Source organism: Equus caballus, chromosome 10 (genome assembly GCF_041296265.1).
Source record: "Equus caballus isolate H_3958 breed thoroughbred chromosome 10, TB-T2T, whole genome shotgun sequence".
NCBI lineage: Eukaryota > Metazoa > Chordata > Mammalia > Perissodactyla > Equidae > Equus > Equus caballus.
This window is the reverse complement of record NC_091693.1, coordinates 8,240,953-8,258,172: the sequence shown is the minus strand read 5'-3', so window position 1 is coordinate 8,258,172 and position 17,220 is coordinate 8,240,953.

Here is a 17,220-nt window from a genome sequence, read left to right as displayed (position 1 = left end):
CTATTAAGTAAAGAAAATTAAAGTTTAAAAATACCAATTTACAATAGCATTAAAAATAACTGATAAGAATAAATATATCAAAAGATGTCTAAGACCTCTATACAGGTCTAAACCTATAAAAGCATTTTGAGGGAAAATTAAAAACACTTGGATAAAGTGACCTGTATACCTCAGTAATATGTTGTAAGAATCAATACTGTAAAGTTACTAGTTCTCAAAATTGATCAGTGAACCAAGGAAACCTAATAAAAAAACCATAACAGGAATTTTTTGAAACTTAACTGCTGATTTTTAAATTTATATGGAAATGCAAAGGGTAATGAATAATCAAGACACTACTGAAAATTAACAATGTGGTAGAACATTCTATCATATATTAAGACATAAATGTATAGACAGTAATACAATATGGATACATAAGGATTAATAGACCAATGTAACCAAACAGGGATCTCAGAAATAGATCCACTAATCAAGAGACACTTGATTAGTTATAAAGGTGGCAATGCAGAGCTCTGGAGAATGAACACCTCTTCAATAAATTTTCTAGAACAATTGAGTATCCATATAAGAATGCAATTGAGTACCCATAAATAATATATGAAAATGATTTCCAGATGGGTTGATGACTTAAAACAAAAGGGAAAATAATAAAACTTTTAGAACACAACATATGAGAATATTTCATAACTTCAGGGTACAGTATATTTCCTAAACAAAACATTTTAAATTTAACCAAAAAGGAAAAGTGTGATGTATTTGCATTAATTTTATTAATTCTGTTAATCAACAGTCACTATTAAAGAGTAGACAGTCAACTGCTTACCTGTACAATTGAAATAACCAAAACATTGAACAAAATAGGTGAAACAATGGTTTTCAAGACGTTGACTATCTTCAAGTGTTTACTTTTAATGAAAGACAGTGATCCCTGAGATGAGAAATGAGATGAGCCCTATAATTGCCCAGCTTATGGCTGGGAGGGATACCCCAGGCAGAGCCCAGTGGTCTCCTAGTCTTGAGATGGGGTGAGGAGTCCAATGAGGCCAATGTGGTCAGAGTTTACAGGGCAGAACACCAAAGAAGAGAGAACTGCACAAAGATTTCCAGAGATCTGCAGACGATTTCTCGTAAGTTCAGCTAAACACTCATTAATACATTTATGTGAAGAAACTACCTGAAGCCAGGGAAAAATCACCACCTGAAAGAATTAGAGGGAACAATCCTCAGAGCTCAGAGAGGTCCAGGAATAATTCTTGCTCCCAGCAGCCAAAGTGGAAAACCTGAGATGTCACATAGTGTCAGGTAGAGTATTCAGAGGGTTTCACCTCAGTTGTGGGGAAAATTTCCCATGAACTAAGCACAACTCTGATCCCACCTAACAAACCTTAAAAGCACATCTCAAAAACATCCAACTTTTCAAATCACAGTATCCAAAACAAAGGTCAAGAATATTTATAGGAATACAAAAATATGCAGCACCTAATGGCAAAATGTATATCTGACATCCAACAAAACAGTATTAGACATCCAACATCTATTAACAAGAAGAACTCAGCTAAGAGGAAAAGAAGGGAATTTCCTTAACCAATAAAGAGTATCTGTGAAAAAGCTACACCTAACATCATACTTAATGATGAAAGACCTAAGATCAGGAGCAAGAGAAAGATGTCTTAACACTTTTACTAAGCCTTGTACTGGAGGCTCTAGCCAGGGCAATAAAGAAAAAGAAAAAAGGAATCCCTGTTGGAAAGGAAGGAAGGAAACTTTATTAACAAATGTGAATGTCTAGATTTTAAAAATCTGATGGCATTGATAAAAAAAAGCTACTAGGACTAATAAGTGAGTTTACTGAGGTTGCAGGGTAAAGATCAATATGCATAAATTGTTATTTTCTATGTTCTAGCAATGAACAATCTGAAACTTGAATTTAAAAAAAAAAGCCATTTACAACACCATAAGAAGCATGAAATACTTAGTGACAATCTAGAAAAAGAAGTGCAAGATAGGGGCCGGCCCAATGGCCCAGCAGTTAAGTTCACACATTCCACTTTGGCGGCCCAGGGTTTGCCAGTTTGGATCCCAGGTGTGGACCTATGCACCACTTGTCAAGCCATGCTGTGGCTGGCCTCTGACATATAAAGGAAGATGCGCATGGATGTTAGCTCAGGGCCAGTCTTCCTCAGCAAAAAGAGGAGGATTAGCAGCAGATGTTAGCTCAGGGCTAATCTTCCTTAAAAAAAAGTGCAAGATATATACCATGAAAAGCAAAATAGCACTGCTGAGAGAACTTAAAGAAGATTTAAATAAGTGAAGATATATACTGTATTCAGAGATTGGAACACTCAATACTGTAAAAATGTCAGCTCTGTACAAATTGACCTATAGATTCAATGAATCCCAATCAGAATATCAGGAAGCTTTTTTTTGTGTGTGTGTGGCAACTGATTCTGAAATACATGTGGACATGCAAAGGACCTAGAATAGGCAAAACAACTTTGAAAAAGAATAACAAAATTGAAGGACATGGACTACTTGAGTTTAAGACTAATTATAAAGCTAAAGTAATCAAGACTGTGTTGTCAAGATAGACGAATAGGTCAATGGAACAGAATAAAGTTCAGAAATAGACTCATACATATATGGACAACTGATTTGTGATAAAGGTGCAAGGGCAGTTTAATGGATTAAAGATAGCCTTTTCAAGAAATAGTGCTAGAAGAAATGAATATGCATACACAAAAAAAACTTTGATTTATACTTCACACTATACAAAAAATAACTAAAAATATATCACAGACCTAAATGTAAAACATAAAGCCATAAAAATTCCAGAACTTTGGGTTAGCCAAAAATTTCTTGGCTATTATATTGAAAGTGTGATCCTTAAAGAACAAATTGATAATCATTCATGAAAATTGAAAACTTCTTGTCTTCAACAGACTCTTAAGAAAATGAAAAGATTAGCTGCCAACTGGGAGAAATATTTTCCAATCATATATGATAAAGGGTTTAAATATAAAAAGAGTTTTTGAAACTTAATGATAAAACAAATACTTAAACTTAAAAATGAGTAAAAGATTTGAAGAGTTATATAACCAAAGAACATATACAGAAGTCAAATATACACACAAAAAGATATTCAACATCATTAGTCATTAGAGAAATGCAAATTAAAACACAATAATTAGTCTTCTGATATTCCCTAACATGCTTAATGGCATCAGAGAGGGTGTCAAGATGGCGGTATAGGAGGACTTGGGACTCACCTCCTCCCACAAACATAACCAAGTTACAACTATTTTTGGAACAACTACCTATGAGAGAGAACTGAAAACTGGATAAGGAGAACCCTCACAACAAGAGACAGTCCTGACTGAGGTAGAAGAGGCAGAAATTCCTGTCTGGAGACAAAGAAGCCACCTTCACAAGCCATGGAGCTTCACTGCTGGCTGGCTGGCCAGCAGCAATCCTGAGGTAAACAGCCTTCCCTGGAGGAGTGGGGGACAGCTAACAGGGGAGTGTTGTTGCTATAAGCATGCTTCAGACCCAGCATAACTGACACGAGTCTTACAATAGCTGGCTTTGCTGGCCATTAACTACAATGGGGAATACCCCTAGAAAAGCTATCAGACATAAGCAGAAAAAAGCCAGCTATTAAAGGGCCAATGCACAAATTCACCTATTTCAGAAATCAACCTAAAATCACCAGAAAAAAAGTGCAAAAGTGCACAGTCCTTTGGTAAGACTCACTTGATAGACTCTGGGTGTATCTCAGTGAGAGGTGAAACCTCTCCAGGGACTGAGACATTGGCAGCAGCCATTACTGTGACCTAGTTCAGGCATGCTGACACAAATGCTGGCAGATGCCATTGGAGTTCTTCCCCCTCCCCTGTTAGCCAGTGGTCTGCACTGCCCACTAGAGAACTGATTTAATCCAGCTCAAGCAGAGCAGGAGCCTACCGTACCGACTTGCCCCACCCAACAGCAAGCCCTTGGACAACTTTTCAGCCTTCATAGACTGGGTACCTAGGTCCTCAGCAAGCAGATGAGTGAGTCCACCTGTGTGGGGCAGGGCATGCATGAGCAGCAGGTGGAGAGTGTGCGGGCCTCTCCAGTGGGGCAACTGTATCCACTCCAGGGGGTTTGGAAGTGTGCATGGGCCAGGACTGTGTTGACAGTGGGTGTGGACCTGTGGGCCATGGGGCATATCAGTGGCAGAAGACCTATCCTTCTCAAACAGCCACAGAGGGGATCAGACTCACCTTCCAAAGCCTGAAACACTCAGCTGCAATCCTGAGACAGCTGACAACAGCCTTGCAGGCCAGAGGCCTTCAGCAATTGTAAGCCCCTGAGCCTTGCAACTAGCCATGCTTGGGGCCTACTCACTTAACAGAAAAACTGCAACAGGAATGTGCTATTAGACCTTGCAGCCAACTGTGCTGGGGCTCCCCAAACCCGAAAAACTGACTGAAGGGTCCATAGCAGCCACATGCAGCTGAGCACTACAACCAGCCAGTCAGTAGGACAGCCTAGACTCCCTGGGCACCTGCAGCAAGAGCAACCCTGCCTCAACAGAAGGGCACACATAGCCTACACAAGGGTCACTTCTGGGACATTTGGAACTGGTGATGAGAGGGAAGCACACTGCTAGGCCTTAAAAGGTGTCTCCTACATAAGACCACTTCTCCAAGATCAGGAGACATAGCTGACCCACCTAATACATAGATATAAACACAGAGAAAGAGGCAAAATGAGGAAGCAAAGGAATATGTTCCTAGCAAGGGAACATGACAAAACCCCAGAAAAAGAACTAAGTGAAACAGAAATAAACAATCTACCTGACAAAGAGTTCAAGCAAAAAGTCATAAGGATGCTCACCAATCTTGGGAGAAGAACAGATGAACTCAGTGAAAACTTCAGCAAAGAACTGGAAAATATAAAAAAAGAACCAATCAGAAATGAAGAATACAATACTGGAAATGAAAATTTCACTAGAGAGACTCAGTGGCAGACTAGATGATACAGAAGAATGGATCAGTGAGCTGCATGAAAGACAAAGGAAGTCACCCAAGCGAACAGATAAAAGAAAAAAGAATTAGAAAGAACGAGGATAGTCTAAGAGAACTCTGGGACAACATCAAGTGCACTAACATTCGCATTGCAGGTATCCCAGAAGAGGAGAGAGACAATGGGGCAGAGAATCTATTTGAAGAAATAATAGCTGAAAACTTATCCTAACCTAAGGAAGGAAACAGACATCCAAGTACAGGAAACACAGAGAGCACCAAATGAGTTAGACCCAAAGAGGCCCACACCAAGACACATTATAATTAAAATGTCCAAAGTTAAAGATAAAGAGAGAATCCTAAAAGCTGCAGAAGAAGGGAAACAATTTCCATGTCCCTTCTCCTTTCTGCCTCTCCCTTCTCAAAATATTGCATAAAAGGCTGTATCTTTGACAAAGCCTTTAAATAAAAATATTGTGAAACAACAACAAAAAAACTAAAAAACTAAAAAGTAAATTTTATTTTAAAGCTGAATAGTTTGTGTGGTTATACATGACATTTGGGTGAATTTGTATAACTATCAGCTGCCTGAAGTACACGGACTGATAGATAATACTTGTATCATATGTAAAAGAATGTATATCCTTCATATATAAAGGAATCTTACAGGTTAGTAAGGAAAAAAAGGCAAATTTAATTGTATGGAAAAATTTAAAGCTACAGAATATGATTGGGGAGATTCTCCAAATTGATAACAGAAAAATAATCTTATAGAAAAATGGGTAAGGACATAAATAGAAAGTCACAGGAAAAGAAATGAACATATAAGATTTTAAAATAATGTTCAATTTCACTCAAGGTTAGTAAAATGGAAGTTAAAATAACCATGATATTTTGTATGTATCTCAAAATTTTTTTTGAGGAAGATTAGCCCTTAGCTAACATTTGCTGCCAATCCTCCTCTTTTTGCCAAGGAAGACTGGCCCTGAGCTAGCATTCATGCCCATCTTCCTCTACTTTACATGTGGGACGCCTACCACAGCATGGCTTGCCAAGTGGTGCCATGTCTGCACCCGGGATCCAAACCAGCGAACCCTGGGCCTCTGAAGCAGAATGTGTGCACTTTACCACTGCGTCACTGGGCTGGCCCCTCAAATTATTTTTTAATATGCAAGTTCTCAGGACATCTTTTTTCCATGAATTGTTAAGACAATTTTAAGTTTCTAGCCTAGAATACAGTTTATCCTGGAGAAAATTTCATATACACTTGACAAAAATGTGTATTTTGCTGTTATTGGTTGGAGTTTTCTATATCTGCTAGGTGTGGTTGGTATTGTTTAAATCCTCTATTTCCTTGATGATCTTCTGTCTAGTGGTTCTATCCATTATTGAAAGTGGACTATTGATATCTCCAAGTATTATTGTTGAACTATTTATTTCTCTCTTCAATTCCATCAGCTTTTGCTTCATATATTTTGATATTTTATCTTCAAGGTTCATCCATGTTGTAGCAGGTGTCAGAATTTCCTTCCTTTTTAAGTCTGAATAATATTCCATTGTATGTATATACCATATTTGGTTTATTCATTTATCTGGTGATGGACACTTGGGTTGCTGGTATTAGGTGCATATACACTTATAATTATGTATTCTTGATGGATTGACCCTTTTTGAATATAAAATGTACCTCTTTGTCTCTGCTAATTTTGCCTTAAGGTCCCTTTTATCTGATAACAGTATAGCCACTCCAGTTCTGTCATGGTTGCTGTTTGCATGGTATATCTTTATCTGTCCTTTTCTTTTGAAATTATATCTTTGAATCTAAAACATGTCTCGTATCCAGCATATTGTTGAATCATATTTTTTAATTCTCTGCCAATCTCTGCCTTTAATTGAAGTGTTTAATCTATTTACTTTTAATATAATTACTGCTGAGGGAGGACATCTTTCATTTTGCTATTTGGTTTCTATATGTCTTACATCTTTTTTGTTCCTCTATTCCTACACTACAGCCTTCCTTTGTGTTTGACATTTTTCTATTGTGCCATTATCATTCTCTTGTCATTTCTTTTATGCTTTTTATTCAGCTATTTTCTTAGTGGTTGTCCTGGGGATTGCAGTAAATATCTTTATTTATAACCATCTGTTTCAAATTAATTATAATTTAATCACAGTTGTATACAAAAATTTGCTTCTATACAGTTCCATTCTCTGCTCTCTTTTGTGCTTATTGTCATACATATTATATCTTTATACATTGTATGCTCATCAAAAACATATTTATAGCCCTTCTTTATGCAGTTTCTTCTATGTGAAATAGGAGACAAAAAGAGTTACAAATAAAATGTATATTATATTGTTTTTATATTTAATTATGTAGTTACCTGTACTGGTGCTCTTTATTATTTATTGTGGATTAAAGTTACTCTTTAGTGTCCTTTCATTTCATCCTGAAAAAAATCCCATTAGCATTTTATTCAGGGTAAGTCTACCAGTGATGAACTCTCTCAATTTTTGTTTTTCTGGGAATTTTTAATTTATCCTTAATTATTGAAAGATAATTTTACTGGATATAGAGTTCTTGGTTGGCACTTCTTTCAGCACTTTGAATATATCACCACACTTCCTTCTGGCATCCATGATGTCTGATAAGAAATTAGCTGTTAGTCTTATTGAGGATCCCTTGTACATAGTGAATTCCTTCTCCCTTGCTGCTTTCAAGATTCTCTTTTGGTCTGAATTTTGGTAGTTTGTGGTGTGTCTAGATGTGGATCATTCTTGGAGTGATGTCAGCATCATGGCGGAGTGAACTTGCCCAGGACTCTCTCCCCTCAAACGTACAACAACAAGGGGCATCCATACTCCAACAGAGAACATCCTAACAACACAAAAACCTCGGAGAGACATGAAGCCACACAACCGAGGGTGGGGAGGCTGGAGCCCCACTCAGAGGAGCTGGAATGGGATAAGAAAGAACTTTGCTTCCTCCTGTAAAGACTGCAATCATGACCCTGGGAGGATCCATGAAGGAAGGAGTTGGGGAGGGGTCACTCGTTAGTGGGATCACCAAGGACTCCCTAGGGCCCTTGCAGCCTAGAGGGAAACCCTTTACCAGGGCAAAAGCTTTCACGGGGAGTGACCTCATCAAGCCAACACCCCAGGAGACCAGATAGTGAGAGCTGACCAAGAAAGCCTGGAGTGCACACAGGAGAAAGCGCCCCTCCCCCCACCCGCTCTGCACCACACTGCTCCAGTGCCTGGGATCTTGGCTGAAGGCAGAGGGCTCAGAATACATGGCTCTCGACCCCCACCCAGTGGTGATAGGTGGTAACTGAAACAAAATAATATCAGAATGCGTCAGGCCCAACCTTCCAACATCAGACACTACATCAAATCTCCAGACCAGAGAGAAAATGACAAGCACCCAGAAATCAGTCCTGAGGACACAGAAATGTGTAACCTAAATAACAATGAATTCAAAATAGCTATCATCAAAAAACTCAACAAGGTAAAAGAGAACGTAGAGAAACAATTCAACGAGTTCAGGAGCGCCTTCACAAAAGGGATTGAAACTATAAAGAAGAATCAATCAGAAATATTAGAGATGAAAGACACAATGGAAGAGAGAGAACAAAATATGGATTCCCTGAACACTCGAGTGGACATCATAGAGGAGCATATCAGCATAATCGAAGATAAACATGTTGAAATGCTCCAGACAGAGGAAGAGAGAGAACTAAGACAAAAAAGAAGGGAAGAAAGTCTCCAAGAAATATCCAACTCAATGAGGAAATGCAACATAAGAATTATAGATATTCAAGAGGGAGAAGAGAAGGAGAATGGAGCAGAAAGCTTGTTCAAAGAAATAATAGCAGAGAACTTCCCAAACCTAGGGAAAGAGAGGTAAATCTGTGCGGAAGAGGCTTCCAGATCCTAGATTTGTCAATGTAAAAAGACCTACTGCAAGGCATATAGTAGTAAAACTGGCAAAAATGAATGACAAAGAAAGAATACTAAGGGCAGCAAGAGAGAAGAGAATAACCTACAAAGGAACCCCTATCAGGCTTTCAGCAGATTTCTCTGCAGAAATCTTACAAGCTAGGAGACAATGGAATGACATATTCAAATCTTTAAAAGACAAAAATCTTCAGCCAAGAATACGCTATCCAGCAAAAATATCCTTCAGATATGAGGGAGAAATTTAGAACTTTCCCAGACAAATAAAAGCTAAGGGACTTCCTAGCCATGAGACCCTTCCTACAAGAAATCCTCAAGAAGGCCCTCACACCTGAAAAAAAAAGGGGGGGGGGTAGAAAGGAGACACAAAACACAGAGTAAGGAGATAAATAGGTAGACATAACCACAATAAGATAACAAATATTCAACTATAACATTAAGCTAGAGGGAAAGACACCACCAAAAAGAAAGGTAATATTGTCATTTTAACCACAAACTCACAACACAAGATGGAATAAGATATGAGAAGAACAACTTAGCAGGAAATGAGGAAAGGGACTGAATTGGTTTAGACTAAGGAAATAAGAGGCCATCAGAAAATGGACTATCTTATACATGAGATTCTGAATACAAACCTCAGGGTAACCACTAAACAAACAAGCAGAACAGAGACATAAGAATAAATAAGGAGAAAACAAAAAAACACATCATTGAAAACTACATAATTCAATGGGTAGACGAAAACACACAGGACGAGAAATAAAGGAAATGCAGGAAAACTGGAAAACGAGTGATAGAATGACAGCGTTGAGCCCTCACACCTCAATAATCACCCTAAACGTAAGTGGATTGAATTCTTCAATAAAAAGACACAGAGTGGCAAGATGGATTAAAGAACAAGATCCAACAATATGCTGCCTCCAGGAAACACATCGCAGCTCCAATAAAAAAACACAGGCTCAGAGTGAAGGGGTGGAAGACAATACTCCAAGCTAATGGCAAACAAAAGAAAGCAGATGTCACAATACCTATCTCAGACAAAGTAGACTTCAAGATAAGACAAGTAAAGAGAGAAAAAGAGGGTCAGTACATAATGATGAAAGGAATGCTCCATCAAGAAGAAATAATGCTTATAAATATGTACCCAACACAGGAGCACCAAAGTTCACAATAATAGCTGTGGATCATTCTGGGATGTGTGGATTTGTTTTCATTGAATTTGGGAATTTTCAAACATTATTTCTTGAAATATTCTTTATACCCTTTCTCTCTCTCTTCACCTTCTGTGACTCTATTATGCATGTGTTGAGAAGCTCAATGGTGTTCCACAGGTCTCTGAGGTTGTGTTAATTTTCCTTCATTCTTTTTTCTTTCTGTTACTCAAATAGATTATCAATTGACCTATCTTCAATTCACTCATTCTTTCTTCTGGCTGCTCAAATCTGCTGTTAATTCCCTCTAGTGAAGTTTTTATTTCTGTTATTGTTTTTTTTAAGTGTAGAATTTTCATTTGTTTCTATTTTATAATTTCTTTCTTTGAATTGATATTTCTCTTGGGTGAGACATTATTCTCTAACTTTATTTATTTAGGCTTGGTGCTCTTTAGTTGTTTGAACATATTTAAAATTGCTGATTTAAAGTCTCTCTAGAAAGCCCAAAGTCTGGGATTTCTCCAAAACAATTTCTATTTACTTCTTTTTTGTTTTTATTTTTACTTTGTATGGGCCATTCTTTCTTTGTTTCTTTGCATGTCTCAACCTTTTGTTGAAAACTGGACATTTAAAATAATAAAATATTATAAGTCTGGAAATCAGATTTTCCCCCTCCCCAGGATTGGTTGTTATTTAATTAGTGACTTTTCTGAGCTAATTCTGTAAAGTTTGTATTCTTCATATGTGGCCATGAAGTTTCTGCTCAAGTAGCTTAGTAGGCAGCTAATGACTGGATAGAGACTTCCTTAAATGTGTATCACCAATAAATCTCTCAGTCTTTGCCAAGAGTCTCTGCATCCATCTTGGGGCATATCATTCATACTAAGCCTGGTAGTTTACAGTTCTGTTTAACTTTCACTTCCTGCTTGTGTAGAAGTTCAGCCAGAATTTGAAGCTCGTGTCTCTCAGGTCTCATCACGCCCACAGCCCTCTGTTCATGCACAAGCCCCACTATACATGTGTGTGGCCTTGTAGTTTTCCAGTAATATGTCAAAATTTTTCAAAGCCCCCTTTGGACATCCTAGTCCCCCAAATTTTCTTGTAAGGTTTAATTTAGCTTATTGTTTACTCCAACTGTTATCTAATTACCTCTGATTGTTTTCAACAATTGCCCTGGGAAAAGGCTGTTCTTACTGAGAAAACACCAAGTAAGGTCAAACAAAAAGTCTTGCAAGTAGGGTCTTCCTTGGAACCACCAGATAAGTCAAATAATTACAATTTCTCTAGGAATGGAGCATTGATGGAGCCACAACCTTGTTCTGTTCTTGCCAGTTGCTGCCAGGAGTGATTTGCAATATGATTGCAAGCTGTTTATTTCCAAGACTAAGATTGAGCTGGGGAGAGGTGGGATGGGAATAGAGCAAGTTAAAACACCACAAATATCACTGTTATCATTGGTGTTTAGCCTCTTTTTGGAAGTCCTTATTCCATCATTCCATCATTTTCACTGATGTCCTATTTATGCTCTTACCTGTGTTCTTTCCTTTATTCTATTGAGTTTCAGTTTGATTCTTTTTTTTTTTTTTCCCTAAGGAAGATTAGCCCTGAGCTAACTACTGCCAATTCTCCTCCTTTTGCTGAGGAAGACCGGCCCTGAGCTAACGTCCATGCCCATCTTTCTCTACTTTATACGTGGGATGCCTACCACAGCATGGCATGACAAGTGGTGTCATGTCTGCACCCAGGATCTGAACTGGCAAACCCCAGGCCGCTGAGAAGCAGAACGTGTGAACTTAACTGCTACGCCACTGGGCCAGCCCCCTTCAGTTTGATTCTTTCCTTCTGTTTCTACCTTCTTTTAATGGAAGCTTAATTCATTGATAAGTATTTAAAGCTATATATTTCTCTCCAAGTGCTGTTTAAATTACATCCCACAAAATTTTATATGTGTGATTTTCATTTTCATTTGATTCCAAATATATTCTAATTTCTCAGTGATTTCTTATTTGACCCATGGTTATTTAGAAGTGTCTTCCTTAATTTCCAAATATTTTGGATTTTTAAATTTATGTCCAGTTTAATTCTACTGTGGTTAAAGAACATATTCTATGTGATTTCAGTCCCTTTCAGTATTGATATTTGTTTTATGGCTCAACATACAATCAATCTTGGTGAATTTTCCTTGAAGAATTGAAAATGATCTGTTTTCTGCTGCTCTTAAGTATACTGTTCTGTAAATATCAATTAGGATGAGTTGGATAATAGTGTTGTTCCAGTGTCATAGATCTTTAGTGATTTCCTATATACTTAAAAAAGATCAATTACTGAGAGGAGAATGTTGAAAATTCCAAATATAATAATGAGTTTGCCCATTTTCCTTTTAAGTTCTATCAGTTTTTACTTAATGTATTGTTAAGTCCTGCTATTGGGTGTAACTACTTGTGTGATTGTTATGTCTTCCTAGTGAACCCATCCCTTTAGTATCGTAAAATATTCCCTTTTATTTCTGGTAGTATTTTGTGTTTCAAATCCATTTGTTTTATATTCATATAGTCATTCCAGTATGATTAGTGTTTGCATGGTATATCTTTTTTACTTTTGATCTCTTTGAGTTGGTGTATACTTTTTACTTTTAATCTGTCTTTATATTTAAATTGTCTCTTGTCTTTTATCCAGCCTTACATCCTCTTTCATTGGAGTATTTAGACCATTAATATTTTATATAGCATTGATATATTTGAGTTTATATCTACCACCTTGTTCTTTATTTTCTATTCATCCAATCTACCCTTTGTTCCTCTTTTCCTCATTTCCGCCTTCTTTTGGATTTTTTATTTTAGTATTCCCTTTTGCTTCTACTGTTGGCTTACTGAGTATATGTCTTTTAAACTTTTAGTCATTTTATTTCCTAGGGGTTTTCAATATTCATCTTTAACTTTCATTGTCGATCTTCATGTTCTATACCATATCATGTACACTGTGGAAAATTTGCCACAGTACACTTCTATTCTCCCTCACCTGTTGTGCTACTATTTTCATATTTTTAACTTCCACAGATATTATAATCCCCACAATACATGCTTATTAATTTTGCTCTAAATATTTTTTGAAGATAATAAAATATGATTTGATTATATTTACTCAGATATTTAACTTTTCTGCTGCTTTTCGTTTCTTTGTGTGGATACAAGTTTCTGATGATATGCTTTTCCTTCAGCCTCAAATTTTTTCTTCAATATTTTTGTAGATTTGATGGTGATGAATTCTCTTAGCTCTTGTTTACAAAAGTTTTCACCTTACTTCAAAAAAGGTATTATCACTATGTTTAGAATTATAGATTGACCGAGATTTCTTTCATCAGTATAAAATGCCTTTTTTCCCTGTTTTCTAGATTGTATAGTTTCTGACAGGTAGTCTATGGACCTTATTATCGTTGTTCCTATATACATAATGTCTTTTTTCTCAGGCAGTTTTCAAGATTTTCCTTTACCACTGTTTTTCAGGAATTTGTTTATGATATGCCTTGGTTTTCTTTGTGTTCTTGGACTCCTTGAGCTTCTTGATCTGTAGGTTTAAAGATTTCATCAATTTTGGAATATTTTCAGCCATTATTTCTTCATAGATTTTTCTTCCCTCCTTCCTCTCATATCTTCTGAGACTCACGTTTACACATTTACACATTTTTTTATATTTTATTTAATTTTCAGAAGAACGCAACATGAAATCTATCTTAACAAACTTTTAAGTGTACGTTATTGTTGACTATAGATACAACGTTGTACAGTCCTTTAGAGCTTATTCATCTTCTTTCATTGAAACTCTATCCTCATTGATTAGTGATTCCCAATTTTCCCCTCTCTCAGCCCATGACAAGCATTCCACTCTTTGTTTCCATGATTTGACTATTTTAGATACCTCATATAAGTGGAATCATTCAGCTTTTGTCTTTCTGTGACTGGCTTATTTCACTTAGCATAATGTCCTCAAGATGCATCCAGGTTGTTGCATATTGCAGAATTTCCTTCTTTTTAAAGGCTGAATAGTGTTTCACTGTGTGCATATACTACATTTTCTTCGTCCATTCATCTGTTGATGGACATTTAGCTTATTTCCACATTTTGGTTATTGTGAATAGTGCTGCAATGAACATAGGGGTGCTAATATCTCTTCAATATCCTGATTTCAATTATTTTGGATAAATATCCAGAGGTGTGATTCCTGGATCATATGGTAGTTCTGTTTTTAATGTTTTGAGCAACTTCTATACTACTTTCCATAGTGGCTGCACCATTTTTGCATTCCTATCAACAGGGGGCAAGGATTCCAAATTTTCCACATCCTTGCCAACATATGTTGCCTTTTGTTTTTTGATAAAATCTATCCTGATAGGTGGTAGATGATAACCCAAACCTGGGCTGCAGTGGTGAGAACACTGAATTTTGACGACTAGACCATCAATTTCTGCTCTAAATTTTATTTCATTTCATCTTTTTCTAGCTCCTTAAGGTGTAAAGTTAGTCTATTTGAGATATTTCTTCATTTTAAATGCAGGCATTTATCACTATGAACTTCCCTCTTACTACTACATTTGCTGCATCCCATAAGTTGTAGTATGTTATGTTTTCATTTTCATTTGTCTCTATGTATTCTCTAATTTCTTTTTTCTTTTCTTTTTTTTTTTTTTTTTTTTTTTTGCTGAGGACAATTCACCCTGAGCTAGCATCCATGCAAGTCTTCCTCTATTTTTTAGTATGTGGGCCACCAGCACAGCATGGCCACTAATAGAGCAGTGTAGGTCCACACCCAGGAACTGAACCTGGGCCACCAAAGTGGAGCACATTGAACTTAACTGCTTGGCCAGTGAGGCTGGCCCTCTAATTTCCTTTTTGATTTTGTCTTTGATCTAATGTTTTTTAAGAGAGTTGCCAAATTTCCACACATTTGTGAATTTTCTAGTTTTCCTTGCTATTGATTTCTAGTTTCACTCTATTATGATTAGAAAAGATACTTGGTATGATTTCAGTCTTCTCAAATTTGTTAGAATTTATTTTGTAACCTAATGTGATGTATCCTGGAGAAAGATCCATGTGTGCTTGAGAAGAATGGCATTGTGTTGATGTTTGCTGGCATGCTATCTATATATCTGTTAAATCCACTGGGGCTATAGTGTTATTCAAGTCTGCTATTCAATTATTGACCTTCTGTCTGGATGTTCTATCCATTATTGAAAGTGGGGTATTGAAGTCTTCTACTGTTATTGTACTGCTGTCTATTTCTCCCTTCAGTTCTGTCAATGTTTGCCTTATATATTTAGGTGCTCTGATGTTGGATGCATAAATATTTTAATTGTAATATCTTCCTGGTGGATTGACTCTTTTATCATTATATAATGTGGTGGGGTTTTTTTGGTTTCTTGTGACAGCTTTGACTTAAAAACTATTTTGTCTGAAATAAGTATAGCTACCCCTGCTCTCTTTTGGTTACCATTTACATGGATTATCTATTTCCATTCCTTCACTTTCAGCCTATGTAGCATATAGCTAGATCTTGTTTTTTTAATATCTGCTCAGCCACTCTATGTCTTTTGAATATCATCTATCTATCTATCTATCTATCTATCTATCTGTCTGTCTGTCTGTCTATCTATCTAGTCTAGAGAGAGAGAGTATGAGGAATTGGCTCATGTGATTATGGAGACCGAGAATTCCCATGATCTGCCATTTGCAAGCTGGAGACATAGGAATATTAGTTCAGCCCAAGCCTGAAGGCCTTAAAACCCGGGGAGCCAGTGCTGTAAATCTCGGTATAAAGGCAGGAAAAATGAGAGGTCCCAGCTCAACAGTGAGGCAGAAAAAAAAGTGGGGGCTGAATTCTTCTTTCCTCTGTGTCATGTTCCACTTAGGCCCTCAATGGATAAGATGATGTCCATCCACATTGGGGAGAGCAATCTACTTTGTTGAGTTCACCAATTCAAATGCTAATCTCATTTGGAAACACCCTTACAGACACACCCAGAAATAATGTTTAAACTGGGAGCCCCTGGCCCAGTGAAGTTGACACATAAAATTAGCCATCACACATTTTGTTAGTTGATTTCTATTAATCTTGTGGTTCTTTTTTTTGTCTTTTCTTCTCTTGTTTTCTTCCTTTGTGTTTTGTTGATTTTTGAAATTGATAATGCTTTGTTTCCTTTCTGTCTTTCTTTTGTGTAACTTCTATAGGTATTTGTGTGTGTGGTTACATTGGGGCTTACATAAAATATAGTTATAACATTTTATTTTTAGCTAATAACAACTTAGGTTCAGTTACTTACAAAAACTCTGCATTTTAACTTCTCTTCTACCTCCAACACTTTATGTTGTTGTTTTCACTATTTATATCTATTCATATTATCTTTAAACATATTTTTAGTTATAGTTATTTTTAATGCTACCTTTTAATTTTTATATTAGAATTAAAAGTAATTCACCAAACAGTATTTCAGTAATACAGTATTCTGTATTTGTGTGTATATTTACAGTTACCAATGTTTCATACTTTCTTATGCTGTTATATTGCTTTTTAGTGTCCTTTCATTTCAACTTGAACAACTCCTTTTAACATTTCTTGTAAGGCAGGTCTAATGGCAATGAACTCCCTCAGTTTTTGTTTATCTGGGAAAGTCTTTATCTGTCCATTTTTGTGAGTATTTTTGCTTGGCAGTTTTTTCCTTTCAGCACCTTGAATACATCATCGCACTCCCTTCTAGCCTGCAAGGTTTCTGCTGAAAATCTTCTCATAGTTTTATGGGAGTTCCCTTTAATGTGACAAATCACTTTTCTTTTGCTCCTTTTGAAATTTTCTCTTTGATTGTTGATAATTTTATTATAAAGTGTCTCTATAGGGCCTTCTTTTGTTCTATCTTATTTGTTTTCCTTTCAGCTTCTTGGATCTGGATGTCCATCTCTCAAGATTTAGGAAGTTTTCAGTTGTTATTTCTTTGAATAAACTTTCTGGTCCTTTCTCTTCTCCTCTGGGGCTCCCATGACACATATATTGGCCCACTTGGTGGTATCCCATTAAGTCCTTTAAGCTTTCATCACTCCTTTTCATTCTTTTTTCTT